This window comes from Corythoichthys intestinalis, chromosome 20, assembly GCF_030265065.1.
Source record: "Corythoichthys intestinalis isolate RoL2023-P3 chromosome 20, ASM3026506v1, whole genome shotgun sequence".
Taxonomy (NCBI): domain Eukaryota; kingdom Metazoa; phylum Chordata; class Actinopteri; order Syngnathiformes; family Syngnathidae; genus Corythoichthys; species Corythoichthys intestinalis.
In genome coordinates, this window is record NC_080414.1 from 14,050,677 (window position 1) to 14,078,225 (window position 27,549).

A 27,549-nucleotide genomic window follows, 5' to 3' on the forward strand; every position below is an offset into this window, starting at 1 on the left:
ATGGCATTGATCTCAAAGTCTCAATAACAACAAACTTGCAGAATCAATGAGGGGAAAGGATACACTCTAGCATCTAAATAGCTAAAGACGATGCTACGACAAATTAGAGCCTGATCTGAAGATATTTGACTAATTCTTGGTATCATTAATAAACTAATAAACTGGCAACTCTATTCAAATGAAAATTTTTGCGGTGGAGTAGAAACGATACCGCATTGATTGAAGTATAGCAGCCCCAGGGCATATCAAATGAAAACCAGGCTTTATGCAAGAGCTTGTCTGATTTTTGTTTTTAATTTAGTCAAATCTGGATCTTTAATTCAGCGGAAACTAAGTTGAACATCATGGTTTTCCCCTGGCATTGTGTAAAAATTGCAAATTTCATGGATTTGGTTCAGGATTGGCAGATATTTTGTCAAAACATTTTTAGTAATACTAGTAGTTTTCTACAACTTGAAGCACCACGCGGTAACTTTTCAAACTTTATAAAATATTTTCATAACATTTGTCATAGACTCCACCATCAGTTGACAAGACAGCTCCCACAGACATTACGCCACGCCTTCCTGTAGGGGACTGGACCCAGGCAGAAGTTGAGTTGGCTTTCACTGTGATAAACGCACGCTGCATTCTAACGTCGGATTTAGGTGGAAATAGGAGAAATGTTTTACTGCATTCGAGCAGGCAGGAGTGTCTCAAGTGATTTTGTCGGGGATTCCAGGTAATTATTATATTTTTCGCACCATGCATGTACTTTGCAACTTTGTGAATACAATGAAATTATTGGTGAAATTGATGGAAAAAAAATAGCCTAACTTTACCTTGAAATATTTGCGTAAAATGAATGATAACTGCCCGTTTTTTTTTTTTTTTTTGCTTTTAACCAAGAGTCTAGAGTGTTTTACTTTCATATCTATAGAAATTCCGCGATTTAAGCATTTTTTTCACGAGAATTTTCATCTTAAAAAGTTTTGTTTCGTTACGGCCGTCATGTTGGATTACACAGTATCGTAACTTTTTGTGAAATATTCCCAAAAAATGAACAATAACTGCCCGTTTTTTGCTTTTAACCATGAATCTAGACCGTTATACATTCATGTCTATAGAAATTCCGCGATTTGAGCATTTATTTGCAAGAATTTACTACTTCAAAAGCTAAAACTACTTCTAAAGCCGTCAGCACATCTGTAGTTTTTTTGTCTGGCAGGGTTCCCGCCACCCTCCGCTAAGTTAATTAGTGCTGGGGAAAGTGATACAGACGCCCTCAAGATACTATAAAAGAGGTATCATTCAACTAGTTGTCAGTCAACATATTACAATGTTATGAAAATATTTTGTAAAGGTTGAAAAGTTACCTAGTGTTGCTTTAAATTTGAGCCATTTTTGTATCACTCTTTTGATTTTGGAACATTCCTGGCCACCTGTTCATTTGGGGTCGATTTTTATTGGTTTCGAGTCATTTCTGGGTGACTTCCTGTTAATGTTGAAGAATTTCAATGAGAAATGAACTCTGGTTATGTTATTGAAAATATAGTTTCTCATTGGACTTGAAGGAGTACCCTATAAAGAGTTTTAAAGCCATAAAAAAAATTTATTGGAAGCATTACTTAGTACCGTATATCAGTGATTCTTGAGAATTTGCCTAAAACAGGTTTTTTTTTTGGGGAGGGGGGGGGGGTTTGATTGCAAAATCTGAAGTAATGTTATTATAGACCAATGTCTTAGCTGTTCAACAATGTACCGGTGTCAGCTCCCCAATTTTTACCTTTTTCATAAAATAGATGCTTTTTGAGTCACTGTGTTGCATTTGTCACTACCGTCAGACACAATAAAAAGCTCATTTCTTTTTCTTGTCCAATACCAATTTGGAGCTTTCAAACCAATGCCTTTCATTATAAGTACACGTATATGGTGTTAAATGGTAAATATTCACTTTATTTTTTTTATACCGTTTCAAGTATACTCCTCTATAAGATCTTACATAATCCAATGTTTACTTTTCACTTAAATATGTCAATACTGTTTTTTTAAATCTAAAAACCCATTTCTCTAATAAAATAGAATGTTACCTCTATAGCCCAGGAGCACTGAAGTAACAAATTACAAACATATGTATTTAAAGCAAATAAAAGTCCCTCTGACGGTGGTTACATTGGACCTGACGGTGGTGACACATATCTGACGGTGGTGACAGTGCCCTCCATTTTCACATATAATTCCATAATATAAACCACCAGTCATGTTTTTTTGTTTTACAACTTTATTTAACAATTTGCAAAACAAAGAAAAAGTATGATCACTGTGATACATATTTGACTGGCAACATAAGGAACAATCAAAGAACAAAATAATCAAATCACAGACAAGAATAATCAATTAACAATGGAAAATAATGTTTAAGTCATAACATTGTAAACTGCCAACTAGTGCATATAAACTGTGTATTGAACATATAGTCCTATTGGAGAGAAGACAACTTTATCACTCCAACACTCATTCAGCTTTGTCAGCCCCTATAATGTACGTGTTTCTCCTCTATGTAGTCCATGACTTCATTAGACAGGCTGTATATCTCCCTTCTTCTGCTTGCACGACCTGGTGCAGATGGTTCCACGAGTTTGACCAGAATGTTGAAATGGTATGAAGCACACATCCCTTCTCCCTGTTTTGGATTGAATTGTGGATTAGGCCCATGAGGATGGTAGAATTCCACCTGTACCACTTCATGCTGAGCATCCACCATTACAGCCTTTCCCAACCACCAGTTCTAGTCATAAATCACTGCAAGCCAATCTCCGCACTGAACTTTATCAGCAGATAGATATGCTACAGTCCCATCAGGAAGTGGAACTCTGCTGGTTGGTGTTTCACCTTCCTCCACTTCCTGTGGCTCGCTTTCCTCTTCCTGCGCCATCTCCTCCATGAGCATTGCCAGAGGACTTTTCTTTTTCTTTTGCAGTGGGCCACCGTCGTCCTCGGCCCTGGGTATGCTGGCCTTCAACTGGCATGTCGTAGGGCTGAAACATTCGAAAATCTCTGGTTCACTGGAGAAACAGGACAGCAACCTGCATTTGATCTCAGTCTTTTTGGTTGGTTGAGATGACCTGATGGATTTTCCGAGTGGTAGGTACAGCTTTTAGTGTCTGACTTAGGAGTGCATCATATGGTTGCATGACAGCTTCTGTGATAATAAAGACCTTGGTACTGCACAATCAACCATCTCATGAAAGACACTGCCATCCACAATGTCCTTTCCACTCAGTATAAGGCTATCTGCAGCCTTTTTCACAGTTCCTCCAACCCCGTCTGGGGCTCCCTTCCCATGTGAGGTGGGGAAGAAGTTCCAGGTGGTGCTCTGGAAACCTAGAGTTGGAGGGACACTGCAGAGAAGTGAAAAGTTTTTTTTGTTTTTATACTGCTTGCTGGGGCCATCTGACCAGAAGTGAATCGTATCGTTATAAAAGAAATAAAGAAGAAACTATTCTCATACACAAATACAGATCAAATAAAGATAGATAAAAAATAAAAAACTATAACTGTACTAATTGTGGTCAGCAAATCATATTTAATCCTTCCTTAGGGACCATTTGGACGTTTTTGTCACTACCATCAGTCTGTATGTCACCATCGTCAAACAGAAAGTCTGACGGTAGTGACATCTGACGGTAGTGACAAAAATCTAGTCTTTTCCATGCTATGCAGAGGTAGTCCACATTAGCCATCTTGTTTTCACTCTCTTGCTAGCTGCCACAAACCTCTTCTTAAATATTAAACATTCATGTTATAATTTTATTTTATTTTCTATACACAAAAGATACGGTGGTGACATGTTATGGTGGCAACAGAAGCAGTTTAAAAGAATATATACAGGTTTTAGAGAAAATGGCAAACTTAGGACCTTGAGTGATCTTGAACCAGGAAGAAGAAGTGAAGGTTTGAAAAGAGGTCCTCAGGAATGTAGTGGGCCTTGTACTTGCTTGATTTTATTGATTTTACAAAAAATCTGACGGTAGTGACAGGAGGTGAGGGACACATTTTGATCAATCAGAAAATGATGGTTAATTTTTTTCAAAATTCACTTTTTGTAGTTTTTTATAAACATAGCAATAAACTTTTTAATCTGGTAAGGTTATTATTAAATTTCATAATTACTTTTAGTTTTTTTGATCAAATTGAAAAGAAAAGCTCCCATCGGGGGACAGCTGATTTTGAAGGCAATGGGCCAGAATAATGTCACAAAATTATTAAAATTTAAAGTCCACCAATAAAAGCATGTTACATATGTGTATGAAACCCTCTGATTATACATTTGATTCATGTTTTTTGTGAAAATGTAATTATTTTCAAACAGAATAAGCATTTTTCCAGGTGAGACATGTTTTTGGCAAATTCTCAAGAATCAGTGATATACAGTACCGGTATTTGAGGATAACTGTTACTGGGAGCGTTATTGCGAGCCTCCTCTGAGACCCTTTTGGATGGTAGCTGAGGACTGCAGCCAAGCAGCGAAATCACAGCCTCAGCAGCAAGCCTCGCACAGAAACAAGTCGACTACAGCGCAGCCTTCGAGGCCTCACCGCAGCGCTCTGGCTCAGATGTGAACCTGTTAGCGTGTGTGTGTGGTTGCTCCAGTCATGCACAGCTTAGCAGGGACACGCGGCTCAACAACTGGCAGCGTGCGGCGCCAGCTGCAAGCGTGTGCTCGGTGATAAGCATCCGGGCCATCCGCGGGAAACGGTGGCGGCAGAACGGCCGGGAGGGATTGATTTCTTTGGTGACCGGCCGTGAACAGTCCAGCGTCGCTATTGGAGCTGTTCAAGCTCCATTTACGTTGTTTACACAGCGCTCTAATGCACGGTTAGGCAAATGAGGTTAATCCTTTATAGGGCACTCGTTGAAATCTATGGCTGCCCTTGATGGTGCTAGATGTCCAATCTATTTTGACTGGGAGGGCAATGAGTTAAATAATAACGTTTGTGTTGTGTTTCAGGGAGTTTTAGACAGTGCTTAATTTGTAAATCATAAGGTTCCGGATCGCAAAGTGCATATGGTAGCGCAGGGATGACGAGACGGGCACAGGCCCCGGAACACACGCAATAAATGGTGCAGAAAACAACATATTGTGGGAATTACAAGCCTCTATTCCAGAAAATATCCATCAATAAATGTTGTGACAATTTACAATTATTTAGGCTATGCTCTGCACAGCACAGGCAGTTGCCCGCATAACCACAGGTGGGCAGTAACGTAGTCTAAATTGTAAAACATAAAAAAAAAAAACCCTGAGATTACAATAAATAACACAAACCCACTCTTTTGCGAGATTCATCCCCCTGTCGTCTCTGGCCCCAAACTTCCCACCACCATACAAATTGTGCAGCCCAAACCTGAATTTCCAATAAGGGTACTGGCCTGTTGCTCCGGCTGTTGGTGGTCCACCTGGCTGACTGCTGGCGCTGTAGCTGGCCTCCACTCTAGGTGGGGCTGAACATGACCAGCTGCTGCCACGGCAGCGGCCTCCTGCCCCGGCTTGGCTGTCTGTCTGTGAACCTGGCGAGCTGCTGCGTTGCTAGCCTCCTGGTGCACCCGGTCCAGCCTGTTAGCATGATAGCTGCGGCTACCCTCATCGCCGGTTGTTGCTTTTCTGACTCGTTTCGAACCATCTGACAGTTGCATTTACTGTCTTTGAAAAAAGACAGTAAATGCAACTGTCTTTTTGGCATGTTGAACTACCGTTTGAGCCTGGCTATTTGCTCCCCAGTTGCTGCAAATTTCCCCAATTTTTAATTTTTTTAATATCAGGGGCGTGATTTGCTGGTCCAGCTTTTCAGTGCATCAACAAATCTCCGACTCTTTTAAATGACGTTAAGTTTTTATAAACAACAAGCAATTCCTGGGATTGTTCTGTAAATGAATTTATGCATATTATTATTTTTATTTTATACTGTTTATACTGTAATGTCCGTAACTATGCACGGTCTCTTTAAGAGATGCCGGGACTGGAAGCAGTGATTGAATTACAGGCCTGAGTACTCAAGAGTTTCTTGTGCCTCCTGTTAGAATAGACACTTCAGCAAAAGTTGATGTCGATTGGTGAAAAGGGTTATCTGGGGGGCTAATTTGTTTGTGCAGTCTTAGATCTGGAATTTGCCAGAAATGGCTTCTACAGATCAAAATGGCTGACTTCCTGTTGAGTTCCAGGCATGGTTCCTCAAGACTTTCTTGTGCCTCCTGTTAGGATCGACACTTCAGCCAAAGTTGATGTCGATTGGTGAAACGGGTTATCTGGGAGGCTAATCTTTTGTGCAGTTTTACATCTGGAATTTGCCAAAAATGGCTTCTACAGACCAAAATGGCTGACTTCCTGTTGCGTTCCAGGCATGGTTCCTCAAGACTTTCTTGTGCCTCCTGTTAGCATCGACACTTCAGCCAAAGCTGATGTCGATTGGTGAAACTGGTTTCAGGGTTGCTAATTTTTTTGTGTCGATTTAGTTCTGCAATTTGCCAGAAATTGTATCTTCAGCACAAAATGGCTGACTTCCTGTTACGTTTCTAGCGTGGGTCTTCAAGACTTTTTAACAATCGAAAGGTCGGTCATATTTGAGGAAGAACAACTTTTATTGATTAACTCATTGCCTGACATTGACAGTGCTAGAATGTTCGTTCATTTGCTGCCATTCCCCCCACTTCAAATGGATTGGATGTTTATTAGTGTTAAACTCATTGGTGGGAGGGTGCATCTCTGCCTCCTTTTTTTAACCGTATTTTTTACAGCACTGTGCATAGCTGGCAGCCATCTTGGGTAGGGTGACAAGCAGTTGGAAACTAGATCTGCAAAAAGTACATAATGCATGTTATTACTTAATACTCCATCAATACTAATTTTAGTACCGTATCGGTACCAGTATCTGTGCAACACTAGGAAATATATACATAAAGTTGTGTTTTCTAAGTCTTGCCAAGTGCACCAGCGCTAAAAGGAAAAGGAAAGAACCAATGTTAGAACAAGCCCGGCTACCAGGTTATATTAAGTTCTTGCCTGTTCAATTATTCCGCACGGAGCTTGACATTTTGGCCGCGAGGCGAACGGAGGTCGGGGGCCCGGCGAGCGCCCGGGAGGGAGCCGCGAATGATGAATGATGGATGACGGCGAGAGGTAAAAGGCGGAGATGAAGCAAAGATTGCAGCTGGTGACCTGAGGGGGGTAACGCGGCGCTCTGATCTTAGATTGTTGAAGAACACCTTCCATTTTTTTGCCCCTGAAGAGACAGACAAGCAAACTAACCCTGTTTACCACTTTTGGACCAGACATATTCAGTATACAGTAATCCCTCGTTTTTGCTGTTAATGGAGATCAAAACCCCCTAGGAAAAGTGAAAAACTGCGAAGTAGGATCCCCCCCACGCCCCCCAAAGAAGAACGACGTAAACAGTATTTATTTACATTTATTATGGTATACATCACATGTACAGTATTTAAATATATTTACAGTAATTACTGTCCTTAGGCGGTCACTCTGTAATGCATGGGGGAAATTTGGCACACCTCCTGGATGTCGTGGCAGTCCACTAACAAGCATGTAGCGGGGATATGATGCTTCATTTGCGGGTAAAAAAATAGTTAAAATTCCTCTGGAGATGTTGGACGTTTGTAGCCAGCATTGAGAGCTTTCAAATCAGGTAAAAATGTAGAAAACTACCGCTTAGTATCCCCTCAGAGGTCGTGGAGGTGTTTGGCAGTGCTCTATTTGCAGGTAAAGTTGTTGAAATTTCCCTGGGAGGTGTTGGAGGTTTGTAGCGGGCATTAGGTGCTCTAAAAGCGGGTATAAATGGTCCTGGATGTGTTGGGCAAGATAGAGTGTTCCATTTTAGAGTTGAAAATTTAAAAAAGGTTAAGATTCCCCTAGATGTTGTGGAGGTTTTGTAGTGGGCTTTGGGTGGTCTCAAAGGCTAAGATGTACGCAGCCAATAAGCTCACGGGATAAAGCCACTCTTATTGGCGGTCTAGTTTGTCAATCATTCTTGGGTAAGCCCCTGAGTCATGTACCGCAGTGGTCCCTAACCCTTTTTTACACCACGGATCAGTGTGATGTGGGCCTTTTTTTCACAAGCCGGCAATGTGTGGCAGAAAAATACAGTAAATATAAAATAACATGACTGGGCTAAAAACGAACGTTAAGTGCAGGGAAACTGTAACTCACCACACGCTGAATCAACCTTTTTTAAACTGCGGCCTCTCCTAAAACTTGACAGCAAATATCCTTGGTCGCAGGCATAATAAATTTTTCTCCAATAATGAAAGGTTTCTCGGCTTTAGCATCACGAGTCGCCACGAAGTATGATGCTCTCAGTGCATTGACTTTTGCTGATGTGGTGGCCCTCACTAAATGTTTTTGTGCTTCATGCTCACGCTTTTTTGTTTCAAAAATTACAAAGGCTCATCCATTATTCCAGGGTGCTTACTCTCTGTGTCGAAGCAGCTTTGAAGGCTTCAGTTCCTTTTGGCCACATATTATGCAGAGTGGACTTGACGTAGGCTCCTCTTTGGACTCGTCAGGTGGCCTTTTCTCCTTAAAAAGCTGTACAAAGAAGTCTGTTTTTCAGTCATCTTCGCTAGCATGTGGGCTTATTATTTCCGGGAACAAATCTGATGCGCCTACATCATACTTCATTATCGAGGACAAGTGCCAATAGCTAGCTCCAATTGAGTTGACAACATCCTATTCAGTTTTATTATTATATTTATTGACTAATCCGAGCAAAACGACCAGAAGTACCCTGTCCGCCATTGCTGAGGTGTTCCGCAGACAGCCAGCAACAGGCAGCTAACGTTACTGTTTACATTGATGGACGCTAGGCTGCTACTGAGGTGTGTAAACACTCCAGTAATGGTGGCCACCACTAGGGGGCAATGTCCACATACCTCTACTCGGATGAGTCAATAGAGTAGGCGGGCAGATTGGTGTGTCAAGAGGCTGAACCAGCCGAACCGCTAGAACCACGGTAGCGCAATTCCAATGACCTGGGCAAGCGGAATTCCACCAACCTGGCCAAAAGGCCAAACGCATTCTTAGTCTTAACCCCTTGTACTGACTCCATTTTTAAAGCTGGAAAAAGGCTTCGAAACACAAGTTGAAAATGTATTGAGGTCGACAGTGATCAAACGGCAAGGCAAGACAGCAAAGAGACCCAGGCGTGGAGGCAAACTGGATCGAGGGTCACCATATCACAAGTCAACAAAACATTCCCGAGAAAAATGACGATTAGTTAAACATTGTATTTTAAAGGCTCTGGTGAGGCAAGCTGCGGTCTGGAAGAAGGGTGTGTTTGGGCGTTATTTAGGATTGTCTGTTTTTGGATTGGACAGGAGAATTTGGGCGTTACTGTCGTCAGGGCATCGAGAGTTAAAGATTTTGCCATCCTCAGCGCCACGTGAGTGCTGAGTGTTCACTTCTCAGTCGCAGGTTCCTCCATATCAGATTTTCCTTGTGCCAAGGCAAGATATCCCGCCATTTGTTTTGGACTGTCCAGAAGAGCTGATTGCAGGATTTGGTGGTGCAGACGTGGGCTTGTAGATGTCTTGCCTATCACCTGCTTGTCAGCGTCAATCTCGCTCAGTCAGCTGCATGACGCGCGTTGGGCTTCCATGGTCAGAAGGCGTCCTGTGTTTGTTCTGCTCTTATCTGCCCATTGTCTTGGCGCTGCAAATTCTCATAATTTCAAGTCAAACTGTTCAGAATGTCAAATACATTCTGCTTGTTTTTCTTAAACTATGATATAAATGCTATTTATTTTGTATTGGGTGTGTTAGAGTAATACAAACAGTAAATATGAGGAAAGATACTACCGTATTGGCCCGAATATTAGACGGCCCTGATTATAAGACGACCGCCTCTTTTTCAAGCCTCAAGTTTGAAAAAAGACGTTTTGAACACCAAATTAATTTGTTTACAGAAAATAATTACAGTACATCTGAAACAAACGATTATAGCAATATATTTGAGAAAAAAAACATGTTATTTTGCCTCATTCAAATCTTAATATCTGAACATTTAAATATGTAAACTGAAGTGCAATCACATTCATAAATGAATGGCTTCTGGTTTTTGAAATCTAAATAAACCAATCTATTGTGATAAAACAACAAAATTACAATAACAACCACCAAAGTGGGGGCTGACTGTAACTGTAGTCTTGAAACAAATCTGAATAAGGAAAAACATTGCAATAAAATAATGCAAACTGGTTAAACTTGAGAGTAGCTGAGATCTGTCATGACAGAACATCGCTTCAATGATATCTGGCGCCATCTAGCGTCGTGAATGGGTACAATGTCTAGACCCTGAATATAAGACGACTCCCACTTTTAAAGTCTTATTTCAATGCAAAAAACACAGTCTTATATTCGGGCCAATGCGGTATTCCCCCACTGAATATATTAACTTTGTTATAGTAATACAGTAGAACAATAAGCCAAACATTAAATACGAGAAAAGAGGCAAGGCACAGGCCAGGATGCGGTTGTTAATAAATTATTATTTCTTTGAGGCCCGGTAGCATATGCGCCACTGACCGGTACCAGTCCCCGGCCCAGTGGTTGGGGACCACTAATGTACAGTACGTTTTGCTGCGAAACATTTTCTCTCACGCCTCAAAATGAAGCAACTCATATTTTTTCATTTCTATTATTTTTGGAATACTTTTCAGAAACCTGCGAATAAACGAAACTGCAAATATTGAAGCTTGAATTGGCAAGGGATCTCTATAGTAAATAATATGAGTGCCGTTCCAGTTTGTTAAAAAAATGTAAACGTTTGCATGTTTTTAAGTGTTGCAGCTCTCACTGGGGATTCCCAAAGGCGGTGATAATTGTGCGGAAAAGCGTCAAATGCACAAAAACACACACACGAAACAGAGGCGGAGCTCCCGTCGAGCCCATCTGATCCCCGAGCATTTAAACGCGGCAATTACCGCCGCGGCCACCCGTCCGGGCCTGACAGCGATTCTATTATTTATATTTCAGCAAATGGGCATCACTGAGGGATTAGAGGTTTCCGGGATGGGTTTGAGTCTCCGGCTCCTGCCGGGTGAAAGAAAATGAGAGCGGAAAGAGGAATTCTGGCTCTCGCTAACGTGTCATCATCATTACTCTAAACGTTTTGAAAACCCTTGTCTCCCGTAATGGCTGAGTTAGTGGTTATGTTGTACTGTATTCACCAGCTTGTTTGAAAGAAAATATCCTAGCAACAAGTACAATAAACAGTGACCGTTTACAAAGGTCGATAACTGTAGGCAATAATTCAAATGTTATATATATACACATACACTGTGTGTATATGTATATGTATATATTTTACTTTAAAGAAAGATGTTGTTAAATCATTGAACACATTTCGGACTTACGTTTCAAAATATTTATTTCTACATGCTTTTATTTTGCATTTTTTTATTCATTTTTTTTTTGTTTGTACTTATGCTTTTAATAGATTTTTGAAAATATTATATTTTATCTTCAGTTAGCTTCAGTTTTTACATTATTTTGTGATTGCTTTAACCCTTTAACACCTAAGCCTGTTTTGGCCGAATTTGCATGCCTTTGATGTTGCCTTCATATTTCAAAGAAAAAAATGTTCACAATGGCCAGGTTGGCTCCCTTTTTTCAGGACACCATAACCTCTGTTGTTTTCTTCACTGATCAATTATAATCAACATTTGGACCCAAAAAGAGAAAAAAAAATCCCAAAATCTTTTTAAAAAGTTTGTCAAGTTGATGTCCCATTGACAACCAAACATGCTCGACCAACCGTTTTGAAGCTTGATGATAATTATTCAACTTGTTAGCATAAACATTCATTAGATAAAGATAAGACTGAATAGTTTTATGTTTCCCAATTCAACACAAACAGCAGGTATGGTCATAGGCGTTTTTGGCCTTTACACATACGGTCAAAACAAGCGGCTCAATAAATTTTTTTTTTTCCTCCAATAATACCTGACTGTAGCCGATAGCCTTCAAACTACTTCCACATGATGGTACGGTGGATATCACAAATTATAGAACTAGATGCAAAAGGCAGACAAGGCGGCATTAGCAACATGTATAAAAAACTAGATGCGTTAGTAAACAGCCGCCATCATAAAGCAGTAGACCTCTCAGGAAGGCTCTGTTGTAGAGAACCTTCCTAGCGAAGCTAATTTTTAATCTAAAATGCTCCTAAATCTGCAAAATCTAGACTTAAATCTATTTTTAAATGATGAAACAGTTTTAAAACTTACACATGTCGAAAGTAGACAGAAGGGAACTAATGCAAAAACGGGAGCAATTTTAACAACTTTAACGGTTGTATCACAACATTAAATGACTTCCACACATAGCAAAAGTTACTATTTAGTTATCGCAATATCTGCAATACCCCTGTGTCTAGTTAAGTTTAGGGTAAAGGATTGGGCTAGGGCCAATTGTTCCAAAAACCCTTTAAACTTCACATTGTGTGACCTGTTTTTTGAGAAAAAAAAAAAAACATGAAAATGATCACCAGTTATTTTACCAAGTAACTAATTACTCTTACATTCAGGTAACTGGGTTACTAACACAATTACTTTTTGGGAGAAGTAATTTGTAACTGTAATTAATTACTTTTTTAAAGTAAGATTAACAACTCTGGTTATTGCCACCACCTGTTATGCGTCACAGGTAAGTAACAGGTGCTGTTAATTACACAAATTAGAGAAGCATCACATGATTTTTCAAAAGGGTACCAATACTTTTGTCTGGCCCATTTTTAGAGTTTTGTGTAAAATGATAATGATTTAATTTTTTTCCCGATTCTCTTTTGTGTTTTTTCATTGCAAGCAAAATAGGTGAAGATATTATTACCAAAGCATTTTTAATTGCAATCATTTTCTGGGAGAAATTTATGGTGAGCATTATCCGACAGAATTGCAAGGGTGCCAAAACTTTTGACCAGCAGCGTATGAACATCTCTGATGTGAAAGATACTATAGAATGTATCATGTAATAATGTTTAGAACATGAAAAGTAACGCCAGTTACTTTGCTGAGTAATTAGGTACTCTTACAATGAGGTAACCGAGTTACTAACTGAATAACTTTTTGGGAGAAGTAATTTGTAACTACCTACCTTAATTTTCGGACTATAAGCCGCCACCTTTTACCCTCATTTTAAATCCTGCGGCTTATAGTCCAGTGCGGCTTATTTGATGATTTATTTAGAACTTTTTTTGAGAGCAGGATCATAAGACTGTCATAAGAACGTCATAATTATGACATGACACTATCATGGGCATTACTGAATGCTTCTGACTGATGTCAATATGTGTCATGTGGCATAATATGTCACTAACTCCATTTATGTCTAGCTCAGATCTTTTACGTCCATTCAAAAGTCAGATAATTTGCTGGATGACACTAACCGACATCTATTATAAGCATTCAATAATGCTTATGACAGTGTCATGTAATAATTATAACAGTATTATGGCACCACTATCCAAAAAATGTTACCAAATACAATAACTAGCAATTAATGAAACAACTGGAACAGTAACTGAAGAAATAATTAGCACAGAACATGAATTTTGATTGTTATTTACATCTGTAGTGCCGCAATGCATGCTAAGAGGAATGCTGGATGACAACAGTGTTGGCAGCAGAGGTTGATTGTCTCCCCCAAGGGAGCAGTGATGGCCAAATGAAGATTTTTGATACAATAAGGCTTTGCAGCCAATTGGTTCAAAGCTTCATGGTGGTTCATTTGGTTTCATGACAGTCTTATAATGCCTTTGTCAAATGAAATGTTACCAGTTAATATCTTTTGGTGTAAATATCCCATAATACAGTGAGGACAACTGCGGCTTATAGTCCAGTGCGGGTTATCTATGAGCCGTTTTCATGTCAAATTTGGTGGCTGGCGGCTTATAGTCAGGTGCGCCTTATAGTCCAGAAATTACGGCAATTACATTTTAAAAGTAAGATTAACAACACTGGTATTATGTACAAGTAGTTCTAATTTCAAATTTTTTTTTTTTTTAATATTTCTTAATTAGGAGTGGGAACCTCTTGGTACCTAAGGATACGATTCGATTTGTGATACAAAGATCACGATAACGATAAACTGACGATATGGCGATACAACGATTATCGATACATTGGTCAGGAAATCATTCTAGGATATTCTACAAACGACTAATAAACAGAAAAACGAGCTTCTGCTGTGAATTGGAACAAGTTTATCACTAGTAGACGTCCAATCCATTTGAACTTCAAACGGATTGAACGTCTATGGCAGTCAGTAGCAGCCAATGTCCGGCAATGAGGTAATTTGTGGCTATTTAAGGTCATTTACCTGCTGATTTTCAGTTACTTCCTGTTGATATTGGGGTATTTTATGGGTCACTTCCTGTTTATTTTGAGTTACAGGACAGGGAGTGACCTGGGAATCACCCAAATGAATAGGCAGTGACTCGAACTCAACAGGAAATGACCTGTAAATGCCCAGAAAATCGGACAGAATGACTGTGAATGCTCTGGTTTTGAATGAGCAAACGTTCCCAGTCTAAATGGATTCGGCGTTGTGCACCGTCAATGCAGCTGTAGAATTAAGAGATTTTGGTAGCAACTTGTTGGTTCCTTTTTTTTAATTAATTTATTTAGACATTGACACCTTTTTAAAACGATATCTCGATTCTTGGCAGGAGCATATCGATAACCATTTGTTATACAAAGTATATGATATATCACCATTTCGATATTTAGTCACACCCCTATTTCTAATGTAATTTTACATTTTCATTAAAAAAAAAAAAATTAATTCTAAATATATTTTATATTGATTTTAAGGTATGCATGTTTTGTTTAATCTATTCTTAAAAATCCATTTGTTTTTGTATTTATGAAATTATTTTCATATTTTTGTTATATTCATAGTCATTCTGTTGTTCATGTTAATGTTTTCATTTCAATTTCATGTCCCCAATGAGTTAAATTGATCTTATGCATTGTTCTCAGAAATGTGAGACCATCTTCCGTTGGTTCATCTTCCGAAGATGAGTGGCCGCTCCCTCTCATTGATGGCGGCGAAGAGTGGGAGGTAAGTGCTAATAAACGGCTAAGCGGACCTCCTTCAAGGTGATGTCAGTGCTGATGAAGACAGATGCGCTTTACTTTGATCAACGAGCGAAGCCGTTCATTTTTCCCTTCCAACTGCAATTTGGCTCTCATCCTCTGTCTGTCTGGCCGGTCGGCACCCGATTTGTTGAGGCGGTCGTTATATCGGAGCACGCGAAAGGGCGTCGGGCCCGCTTTCCCTGCGGGGCGCCTTAAGCCGCCCCTAATTGATGTCCATTAATCAAATCTGCGGCGAAGGACGAGCTTATCAGTCAGGTGGCGTGACCTCAACGCCGTCGGACGAATACGAAAAAAGCCGCAACGTGCTGGCTCAGCATGCTACATATGCTAATTGGAAAACACAACAAAGGCTGCTAATGGGTATTAAACAGTCTTTAACCCGTACAGGTCACTCATCAGTGTTGTTTTCGTCAATGATGATGATAACGGGAATATTTCGTCAATGAACACAGAAGATGATGAGACGATAATAAGCCAAAAGCGTGTTTTGGGAGTCTAAAACATAACGAGACGAATGCCAGTTTTCATCTAACGATACGAAAATTCGCAATAGTTTCCGTCACATGGTCACAATGTGTGACATTTAATGTGTAGTTAGCCAGCGTCGTAGAAGTGTCTGGTTGTGTCACTCGTAAAGTGCTGCCCCCCCCCACTCGCCAGTGTGTCGTCTCCATTCCCCACGCAGGCTTGCACACACAGTAAGATGTGTTTTCTTGGATTAAGAGAATCTGCAATGTTGCTTTAGCCTTTAAAGGTGCGTGCTGAGTGATCATCACACACTAAATGTAACTAATACCATTAGCATAGCATTCGCGTAACGGCGTTCATCCTCTTACCCCGGTAACACACAAGGCGTGACAACGATGCCGCCGCGTGAAAGCAGTGAAACACGGCCGTTAAAGTCAATCAGCCGATGCACACCAGTTGCAGTGCGGCTGCGTGGTAGACACGTCCCAGATGCCGCTCAACGCGTCGCACGCGAAATGAACAGCAAGAGTTTTTTTTCGGTAACTCGAGGTGAGAGCATGAGCGAGCATAATTAAAGACACCATGATTTTAACGAGATATTATCATGTACTTACCTTGTTTCAATCCCAAAACTCAGTGTAGCATGTATCACCGAGTGTCAAGACACAGCTGTGAATGCCCACAGCCGGACTTTGTGGGGGTTTTATGGGTGAAACACGGTAATATAACAGGGGTCACGATGCAAAAGTCACAGAAAACAAGGAGTGGTCGAGATTTTCTTTTCTTTGTTTAGGTCGATTATTTATCATCTAAAGTATCGGGGAAAATGCGACCCTACCCAAAAAAAAAAAAAAATGTAATTAAGTGATAGTTATGAGGTAGATGATGCGCATCGTATACAGACACTAATTTTTTCATTGTGATGTAATTTGTTTAAAAGTTTAAAATATGCGAGTGAATAATTTTAAGTTTTTTTTTTTTTTTTTTTAAACTAATTATTAGGCATCAATGAATGATTCTAAGCTAAAAATGGACATTTTTACACTTTTTATGGCTAGGATGAAACAAAAGCGATTGCGCAGTGTCTGTAAACGGGGGTCTGCAGGGTAAAAAGGACAATTTAAAAATAGTCCGGGGGCATAATGTGCCATGAAACTGCTATGGCAGCACATAGACATATTATTCTATCAAACACTAAAGTTGTTTTGGCTTAAAATTAAGCAGTTTATTTTAAAAAGGGGTGCAAGAGCAGAAACTGCTTTTTCAGCCTTGACTGTGTTTTCCGCCATATATAATATTAATTGCTAATATTTAAGTTTATTTAGTGACCAAAATTTGTGACTTGCCCTATAAAAGGTAAAGGTCTTAAGTGTCAACGTTTGAGTAGCTGTCCACTGTAGCGACAATTGTCCTGGAAAGGGTTAAAAGGCAAGGTAATAGTTTCAAGTTAGGCGCGTCCTGGACAAGAAAACAATAGTCAACCGCATCTAAATGAGGTTTGCACTTTGCAGCATCACTTGGTTGACATGGGAAATTTACGGCGTTGTTTTGCGTTAGCAATGGCGTACACGAGAAACTGGATAAATCGACCTGGATTTTTCTTTTAGTCGTCTGCACATGATTTATGAAGATTCGCAACCCGAAAAGACAACTTGATGCCATGTTGTGTGCGCTTGGAATCCACTAGGGATTTCCCCTGTCACTCATGAGTCACAAGTGTAGACCTTATGTCTAGGCCTTACGTTATAGCAATAGCAAAGTAAGGTGGACTCAAAATTTCTCGAACATGGCTGGACAGTGAATTTCAGACAATTGTGGCCAGTCTGACCCGCGCAACAGCTGCGGTTGGAGCGATACGGCAGAAGCGCCAAGAGCATTTCCCAGCTCGCTCCATACGTCCTTTCTGTCGATCGCTCTCTGCGCTATCGGACACGTGATGTGTGGCTGTGACTGCGCCTGGGGGTGGATATTCTTGCAATCGCATGAACATGAAATTTGGTAGTTATTTCTAGAAGATGTAGAAGAATCTGTGCCTGAAAACTAACATGAAGTCAGCTGTTTTAGCTTGAAGCAGCCATTTTAGTATCATTTTCCCATTTTCCTCAACGTTGAATTACCTATAGATAAAATATTCAGCCACTGAAGCCAGTTTGACTTAGTTAAATGAAATTTGGTGGACATGTCTACCTGACGTAGACCCTCAAAGAAGTCTCAAGAACCCATCTCCGAAAAGATAAGAAATGTGGTAAGTTGGTTTGAAGAGGCTATTTTTGTGTCATTTTCATGTCTTTTGTTAAAGACAAATCATACAGGAAAAATAGCACCCTCGAAGCCAGTTTCACTAAGCAACATAAATGTTGGTGGACATCTTTATTATAAGTTGACCGTCAAAAGTCTCAAGGACCCCATCCCTTAAAAGAAACAGGAACCATTTTGATTTAAAGTGGCCGTTTTGTGTCATTTTCCTGTCTTCTGTCAAAGACAAAAAATACAGAAAAATTCATCCCTCGAAGCCAGTTTCCCTGAGCAGCATAACACTTGGTGGACATTTTTTCTGTAATTTTACTTTCAAAAAAGTCTCAAGGACACATCCTTAAAATGCCACAGGAAGTCTGCCATATTGGTTTGAAGTGGCAATTTTTATGTAATTTCAAGTCTCCTAAGACTAGAAAGAAAGACCTTGGAGCTTGTTTAACTGAACAACATAAAACTTGGTCAACATGTGTAAAACAGGTAGACACTCCAAAAAAAAGTCTCAAAGACCGATATCTAAAAAGACACAGGAATACAACAAGTTTGACTCGAACGAACAATTTTTCATGTCAATTTCCCATCTTTCAAAGACCAATTCGACAGAAAAATTCAGCCCTTGGAACTGGTTTCCCTGATCAACATACAACTTGGTCAATATGTGTAAAACAGCCCTCCAAAAAGGTCTCAAAGACCTACATCTAAAAAGACACAGGAAGTCGGCCATACAGGTTTGAAGTGGCAATTTTTGTGTAGTTTTCAAGTCATGTAAGACTAATTAGACAGATCTTGGAGCTGGTTTTACTGAACAACATAACACTTGGTCAACATGTGTAAAACAGGTAGACACTCAAAAAGTCTCAAAGACCCATATCTAAAAAGACACAGGACTACCACAATTTTGGCTTGAAGCAGCCATTTTTGTCATTTTCCCATCATCTGTCAAAGACTTATTTCACAGAAAAAATTTAGCCCTTGGAGCTGGTTTCACTGATCAACATAAAACTTGTTCAATATATGTAAAACAGTTAGCCCTCCAAAAAGCCTCAAAGACCCCTATCTAAAAAGTCACAGAAATACCACCATTTTGGCTTGAACCAGCCAGTTTATGTCATTTCCCCATCATCTGACAAAGACTAATTCAACAGAAAAATTCAGCCCTCGGAACTGTTTTCATTGATCAACACAAAACTTGGTCAATATGTGTAAAGCAGTTAGCCCTTCAAAAAAGTCTCAAAGACCTATATTTAAAATCAGATTGGAATACCACCATTTTGGCTTGAACCAGCGATTTTTGTGTCCTTTTCCCGTCATCTGTCAAAGACTGATTCAACAGAAAAATTCAGCCCTTGGAGCTGGTTTCACTGATCAACATAAAACTTCGTCAATATGTGTAAAACAGCACTCCAAAAAAGTCTCAAAGACCCATATCTAAAAAGACACAGGAATACCACCATTTTTGCTTGAACCAGCCATTTTTATGACATTTTCCCCTAATCTGTCATAGACTAATTAGACGGAAAAATTCAGCTCTTGGAGCTGGTTTCACTGAGCAACATAAAGCTTGGTCAATATGTGTAAAACAGTTAACCCTCACAAAACGTTTCAAAGACCCATATTTAAAAAGACACAGGAATACCACAATTATGGCTTGAAGCAGCCATTTTTTCTGACATTTCCCCCATCATCTGTCAAAGACTGATTAGACACAAAAATTCAGCCCCTGAAGCTAGTTTGACCGAGCAACATAAATTTTAGTTGACATGTCTATCATGGCTAGACCCTCAAAAAAGTCTGAAGGACCCATCCCTGAAAATACACAGGAAGTCTAGCATTTTGTATTGAAGCTGCCATTTCTGTGTCCTTTTGCACAACTCCCATGCGCCCTTCAAAGAAGAACTTCAACTGAATTAAAAATATGTATGCTTGGTCGCAATATATGCTGACTCAACATAAAAACAGAAAACTTTAAAAACACCAGAAGGTCAGAGCTTGACCAAATGTCTAACAAAAGTCCACTACTTAGCCCAATTAGAAGAGCGCGTTTGTCCCAGCAGTAATAGTTAATGGCTGTTGAAAGGCTGCATCGCTGGTACCGTCGACGGCTTGCCATTAGCCTGCCATGCAAAAAAAAAAAAAAAAGTGGGCCTTGTCATGAAGGCTCTGCACACGTGCTCATTCATGCAAAAGAACAATAACTCACAAGAGCAAAAGGGAAAGGAAATGTCCCAAATGGACCAAGCTTATCGTTGTCCCACGCCATTTTATCGTGAAGTCATGTTTTTATTTCAGTGGGCTTCTGATAAGAAGGAAAACTAAAAGTTGAGGAAAAGTTTTGTTCTTTATCAATACTATATTAGATAAAATGCCAAAGAGCATTTGAGAAAAACACATTTTTGTTGTTACAGAATAGTCATGCTGTGCTTTTACAAGCTTTATCTGTTGACTCAAATCGAATGGTTTTTTTGTTGCTGTTGTTGCAGAATTTACTAGAATATACTTTTGGTGATTAAAAACAGAATATGAGAACTGTACAGGTAGTCCCCTGTTTACGAACGAGTTCTGGTCCTACGCTGGGGATGTAACTCGGATTTCTGTGTAAGTCAGAATTAACCCTTTAAGTACTGTTTAATACCCTTCAAATAAACAAACAAAAAACATGTATCTTACGTCATTTCGATAAAGTAAAAAAAAAAAAAAAAAAAAAAGACTTCCCTCCAGAAACACCAATCATACCATAATTCTTCACACCATGGAAACGGCAGCTGTTAGTGGCACCGGTCCAGCGGTGAAAACAAACACTGCTCAATAAGCTAGCGGGCTAATAGTGAGCTATCGAGGGAAGGCATCTCTTTACCGTTTCTCTGCCTTTTTGAAATGTTACCTGGCGTTCACCCCCGCTTCCCAACGTGAAAGCAACAATCGTAACCAACAGAAAGTAGCGCTGGCGTGACTTCAAACAAGTCCAAGTACAACAAAGGGAAGCAGACCGCACTTATACTGTAGTATAATGAAATACCGGATATACATAGCTATTACTAAAGAAATCAACCATTTCAATTTATTAGACTTAATAAATAACAAAAGTAGAGATGTCGATCGATGCCAATCGATCGGGTCCGATCACATCATTTTCAAAGTATCGGAATCGGCAAAAAAATATCGGCCATGCCTTTTTAATATATATATATATATATATATATATATATATATATATTTTTTTTTTTAAATTAAATCATTTTCTAATTGTATTTAACGTTACAAACATTATATGTTACACTCATCCAGAGTCTTTTAGTTTAGGCTTTAGGTAGGGTTATCAAATTTATCCCGATAACGGCGGTAATTAGTTTTTTAAAAAATGTATCACGTTAAAATATTTAATGCAATTAATGCATGCGCTGCACGACCCACCCACGCATTGTCGCGCTCAATCTGTAATGGCGCCATTTTACCTATATAGAGAGATAAAAGGCAGTGTAAAATGAGTAGAGTGAGTTTTGGCAGCCTTTGGAGCCTTTTTTTTTTACTCGGCTAAAGCCTTATAATCCCTCTCCTTACGATTAGAAATATCATGGGAAGCAAGTTGGGGAAGCAAGGTAGCAAATGATCTTTTTCTTAACACCTTATACTATTTCCCAACGCAGAGAAGATATATCAATTGGTAGGACTACGCACAGTCACGGTTCCACTTCCCATCATGCATTTGGGCATGGCTACAGTATCATTTACTAAAAGCTCAACAAATGCACTAGATGGCAATATTTAGTCACAATATACAAAGTCACAAGTCTTTCTATCCGTGGATCCCTCTCACAGAAAGAATGTTAATAATGTAAATGCCATCTTGAGGATTTATTGTCATAATAAACAAATACAGTACTTATGTACTGTATGTTGAATGTATATATTCGTCCGAGTTTTATTCATTTTTTCTTAACGCATTGCCAAAATGTATATGATCGGGAAAAATTATTGGGAATGATTGGAATTGAATCGGGAGCAAAAAAAAAGCAATCGGATCGGTAAATATCGGGATCGGCAGATACTCAAACTAAAACAATCGGGATCGGATTGGGAGCAAAAAAACATGATCGGAACAACCCTAAACAAAAGTAAATGACCAAAAAAAATATACTGTACTTACCGTAAATGCTGAGAGCTGGCAGACTTAAAAATAAATAAATAAATAAATAAACGATTGGAGAAGAAACAGAGGACGAGACACGCATTGTAGAGTCAAAATCACGTAAGTTATGTCATAACCCCGGGACAACCTGTGTATGAATATACGGGTAGTCCCCGGTTTACGAATGAGTTCCGTTCCTGCGCTGGCGATGTAACCCGGACTTCTGCATAAGTCGGAACTAACCCTTTAAATACCTCAAAACTCATTCTAAATAAATAAATAAATTCACAAACATGCATTATATGTCATTGTACTTTCCTCGCCAAGATGTCGGGGCTAAGTCCTAGTTAGACAGCGAGCTAAGCTCTGAAATGATGTCAGACGTCCGTGTTTGCTGACAGCTGCTCATGTCATCAACACTTGCAGAATGAAACTAAAATAAAAATGAAATTAAAACAGTTTCGTCTTCAAAAACAGCAATTCCAAATTTGGGTTTACAAGTAGCTGCTGATACAGCAGTAACAATCTACACCAGGGGTCGGAAAGCTTTTTGTACCTTTATATGACAAACACTATTTTTTGAGAAAATGACATTTTTCGAAAACATGTTTTTCGAAAATGTGTTCATTTATATATTTAAAAAATATTTAAAGAAATGTAACAATGCTACTTGTAAGTAATTCAAGGAACATGTATATTGCAATATTAAGTTTTTATGAAAGACTCATTTTTGTTTTGACAAAATGTACTTTTTCTCAAGTTTTTTTCCCCCCAAGAATTAAACTTATTTTAAGTCCAAAAAGAAAAAGCTAGATGCTAAATACAATATATTTTTGAAAAGCCACATTTTTAATTAGTAAAGAATATTTTCTCACCCAGAAATAAAACAATTATTTGTTATATACCGTAGTTTTCACACTATAAGGCGCACCTGACTATAAGCCGCCACCCACCAAACGTGGCATGAAAACGGAATTTATTCATAGATAAGACGCACTGGACTATAAGCCGCAGCTGTCCTCACTGTATCATGGGATATTTACACAAAAATATATTAACTGTAACACCTTATTTGACAGCGGCATCATACGGCTGTCATAAGACCAAATGAACCACTATGAAGCTTTGAACCAATTGGCTGCAAAGCTTCAAGAAGCTTCATTTGGCCATCACTGCTCCCTTGGGGAAGCAGTCAACCTCTGCTGCCACCTGCTGTCAACACTGTTGTTGTCCAATATGCCTCCTAGCATGCATTACAGCACTGCAGATGTAAATACTGTAACAATCAAAATTCATGTTCTGTGCTAATTATTTCTTCAGTTACTGTTCCAGTTGTTTCATTAATTGCTAGTTATAGTATTTGGTAACACTTTATGTGACAGTGGCACCATAAGAGTGTCGTAATTATGACATGACACTTTCATGAGCATCAATGAATGCTTATAACAGATGTCATTTAGTGTTATCCGGCAAATTATCTCACTTTTGAATGGATATAAAAGATCCAAGCTGGACACAATTGGAGTTAGTGACATAATTTGCCAGATGACACTTAATGACATCTGTCATAAGCATTCAGTAATGCCAATGATAGTGTCATGTCATAATTAGGTAATGATAATGAGGTCTTATGACAGTCTTATAAAGTAAAGTACTACCTATTAACCCAAATAAATCAACAAATAAACCGCACTAGACTATAAACCGCAGGATTTAAAATGAAGGAAAAAAGTAGTGGCTTATAGTCTGAAAATTACGGTAATATAGTAATAGATAGTAGGGCTGTCAAACGATTAAAATTTTTAATCGAGTTAATCACAGCTTAAAAATTAATCGTAATTAATCGCAATTCAAACCATCTATAAAATATGCCATATTTTTCTGTAAATTATTGTTGGAATGGAAAGATAAGACACAAGACGGATATAGGGCCGGCCCAGCCAATACGCAGACTATGCGGCTGCTTAGGGCCCCGGACTACTAGGGGGCCCCCAATCTGGCAATTGTTTAATTTACATTCTATTTTGTTTACTACAGTTTGCTTTATTTGACTTTTGTGACTTTTGATACTTGATTACAAGCTTTAAAAAACATAAGTTCTTCCTTAACTTCTTTCTTTCCTCTTTTAGAAAAAGGTTTGGTGCTATCTACTGTAAGTACTGACAATCATTTGGGGTGAGAAGTTTGAAGTATGCAGTGCAACACAATCTGATTAATATACAAAATATGGACGTATGGCTTGGATTGCATGTATGGGTTTCACAGTACACTGTGACGAAATGGTGGGCCAAAAATATGGGCCCCTTTGCATTATTTTGCTTAGGGCCCCCAAATGGCCTGGGCCGGCCCTGGACGGATATATACATTCAACACACTGTACATAAGTACTGTATTTGTTTATTATAACAATAAATCAACAAGATGGCATTAACGTTATTAACACTCTCTTAAAGCGATCCATGGATAAAAAAGACCTGTAGTTGTTAAAAGATAAATGTTAGTACAAGTTATAGAAATTTTATATCGAAACCCCTCTTAATGTTTTCGTTTTAATCAAATTTGTAAAATTTTCAAACAAAAAATAAACTAGTAGCTCGCCATTGTTGATGTCAATAATTACACAATGCTCATGGATGGTGCTGAAACGCATAAAATCAGTCGCACCCAAGCGCCAGCAGTGGGCGACAAAACACAAAAAAACCACAAGTAATAAATGGACATGACACTGTCATTTTAATCTGTTTGAGCGGGGCATGTGCGTTAATTGCGTCAAATATTTTAAAGTGATTAATTGAAAAAATAATTACCGCCCGTTAACGCGATAATTTTGACAGCCCTAATAGATAGTCAAATATTTAAAAAAAAAAAAAAAATTGAACAAAAAATATTTTCTACCTTGCAAAAATATTGTTCATTTAAATTATTCATGGGGGGAGGGGAAATTTAAAAAATGATCATGACTATAGTCTCATAGTATTTAATTATTTTTTTCTCTAGCGTATTTAATTGTCTTTGGTTCTTCTGCTAGATTGAAAGACAGAAATCAGGCCATTTTTTCCTCTGACTTGCTCTTAATGACAAATTTGAGTTGTCACGCAGCCACGACTTCGCTAAGAACTTTTCCCGCGCGACCAAAGTTTCGGCGAGAAACTTTGGAATTAATTAAAAATCATACGACGAGGCGGCGACGCCGGGGGATTCACTTGAAGGCTCGGCCCGGCTCGGTACTTTTACTTCCTGCCGAGGACACGCTCGCGCGCTCGTAATTCCATTTTTCATCAAAGTGTGTTTTAATCTGCACGCGGCGCTATCATCTTGCCTGGGAATCCACTGGCTCGTCCTTATCGTTTGTTTGATTCCCCGTCGCTTTCGCCTGAGCGACTTGGAAACTTGAACGCTGAGTGATCCTTTCCAAAAAGAAGAGTGCTTACTCGGCATAATTATTTCCTAATATTGCTAATCTTATTACACGCCTGTTAAAATACAGCCGCGGAAGTCTGCGCGTTTAGAGTTTGGGAATCGTTTTGCTTTTTGAGTCGTGGCAGGAGGGAAAAAAATCCTTTAGTTTGCATAGTTGAACGTTTATGGTAAAACTAGGGAGTACATTTGTGGGTTCTTTTTATATTTATTTATTAAAAATGACTCTGGGAGTGGTGATATTTGGCTTAATTTGTCCATAAAGAAAAGGTATTTCAATCTTGGGAAAAAGAATTCTTCGTGTTTTTTGCTAAAAAGTTTGAATTTGACTGGATTTTTTTTTTTTTTAAATTAATATCTTTGTGTTGAAAGTAATTCTTAAGCTGAACTATACATGTAAAAAAATACTGTATTGGCCCGAATATAAGACGGCCCTGATTATAAGACGACCCCCTCTTTTTCAAGACTCAAGTTTGAAAAAAGGCTTTTTGAACACCAAATTATTTTTTAGACAGAATATAATTACAGTACATCCGAAGGAAATGATTATAACAATATATTTGAGAGAAAAAACATGTTATTTTGCCTCATTCAAATCAATATATATCTGAACGATTAATATGTAAACTAAAGTGCAATCACATTCGTAAATGAATGGCTTCTGGTTTTTGAAATGTAAATAAACCAATCTATTGTGATAAAACAACAAATTTGCAATAACTGCATTAACCATCAAAGTGAAGTCTTAACTGTAGCTGTAGTCTTGAAACAAATCTGAATAAGGAAAAACATTGCAATAAAATAATGCAAACTGGTTAAACTTGAGAGTAGCTGAGATCTGTCATGACAGAACATCGCTTCAATGATATCTGGCGCCATCTAGCGTCGTGAATGGGTATAACGTCTAGACCGCGAATATAAGACGACCCCCTCTTTTTCAATTTTATTTCAATGCAAAAAACACCGTCTTATATTTGGGCCAATACAGAATATATAGAGGAAGTCTCCGCGTTACATTGGTTCTGATTTACGCGATTTTGACTTCTCTCGTCGTGAATGTTTACTTTTGTTTTGTGATGCATGCTTTTATTTGGGCACAGGAAGTGTAGAACAGGAAGCGAGCGCATGTACAGACACGTCCACCCCACACGCACACACAGAACAGCCGAGTGACGGACGTGACAGCCTGCGCGCACATTTAAAGCTTGTGAAGCATCCAGAATCGATGGCTGGATATAACCTCTTTTGTACTTTTGTGCGTTTTCAATTGTGGTCAAATACTTGGGGTGAGTTTATATGATTGTTTTTGATTATGTGTGCGGACGCTAACTGATACATGCTAATCCTTTGTTATTGCTGGATTAGCAGCTACTTGTAAACACAAATTTGAATTTCTGTTATTGAAGACTGATTTAATTTCATTTTATTTTAGTTTCACTCTGCAAGTGTTGATGTCGTGAGCAGCTGAATGAAGTCAGCAAACCACACGACGTCTGGCCATAGACTTCATAAATGTATTGACGGGACACAAGGCACGGGCCGGATTAATAGAGTTAACCCTATCTCAAATCTGACCAAGTGGAAACACAGACAAAGAGCTTTACACGTTGAAAATTCTTGGGAATAAATGCGTAAATCCCTCAATTCTTTATAGATAAGGACGTAAAACAGTCTCGATTCTTGTTTAAAAGCAAAAAAAAACAAAAAACAAAAAAAAACCGGGCAATTATATTTATTTTATGTGACTATGTCGAATGTGCTGCTCGTCTTTAAGTCACTGTGGCGCCACCTTACCACAACAAAGAGCTTTTTACATTGAAATTCTTGTGAATAAATGCTTAAATCCCTGATTTTTTTAGAGATATTGATGTAAAAAAGTCTTGATTATTGGTTAAAATGCAAAAAAAAAAATGGGCAGTATAATTTATTTTACGCAAATATGTCGAATGTGCTGCACGTCTTTAAGTCACTGTGGCGCCGCCTTAACACAACAAAGAGCTTTTTACATTGAAATTCTTGTGAATAAATGCTTAAATCCCTGATTTTTTAGAGATATTGATGTAAAAAAGTCTTGATTATTGGTTAAAATGCAAAAAAAATGGGCAGTATAATTTATTTTACGTAAATATGTCGAATGTG

General features: G+C 38.7%; 1 protein-coding gene across 3 annotated transcripts in view; it reads left to right on the forward strand.

Annotated features, from left to right (window-relative positions):
• Positions 1-27,549, forward strand: part of cdh19 (cadherin 19, type 2) — a 337,720-nt gene that overhangs the window by 78,898 nt on the left and 231,273 nt on the right. For all 3 annotated transcript variants that reach the window (XM_057824224.1, XM_057824227.1, XM_057824225.1), the window contains one exon: positions 15,027-15,108. The gene's annotated coding sequence lies outside the window, so the exon portion shown is untranslated. The remainder of the gene's footprint in view (positions 1-15,026; positions 15,109-27,549) is intronic.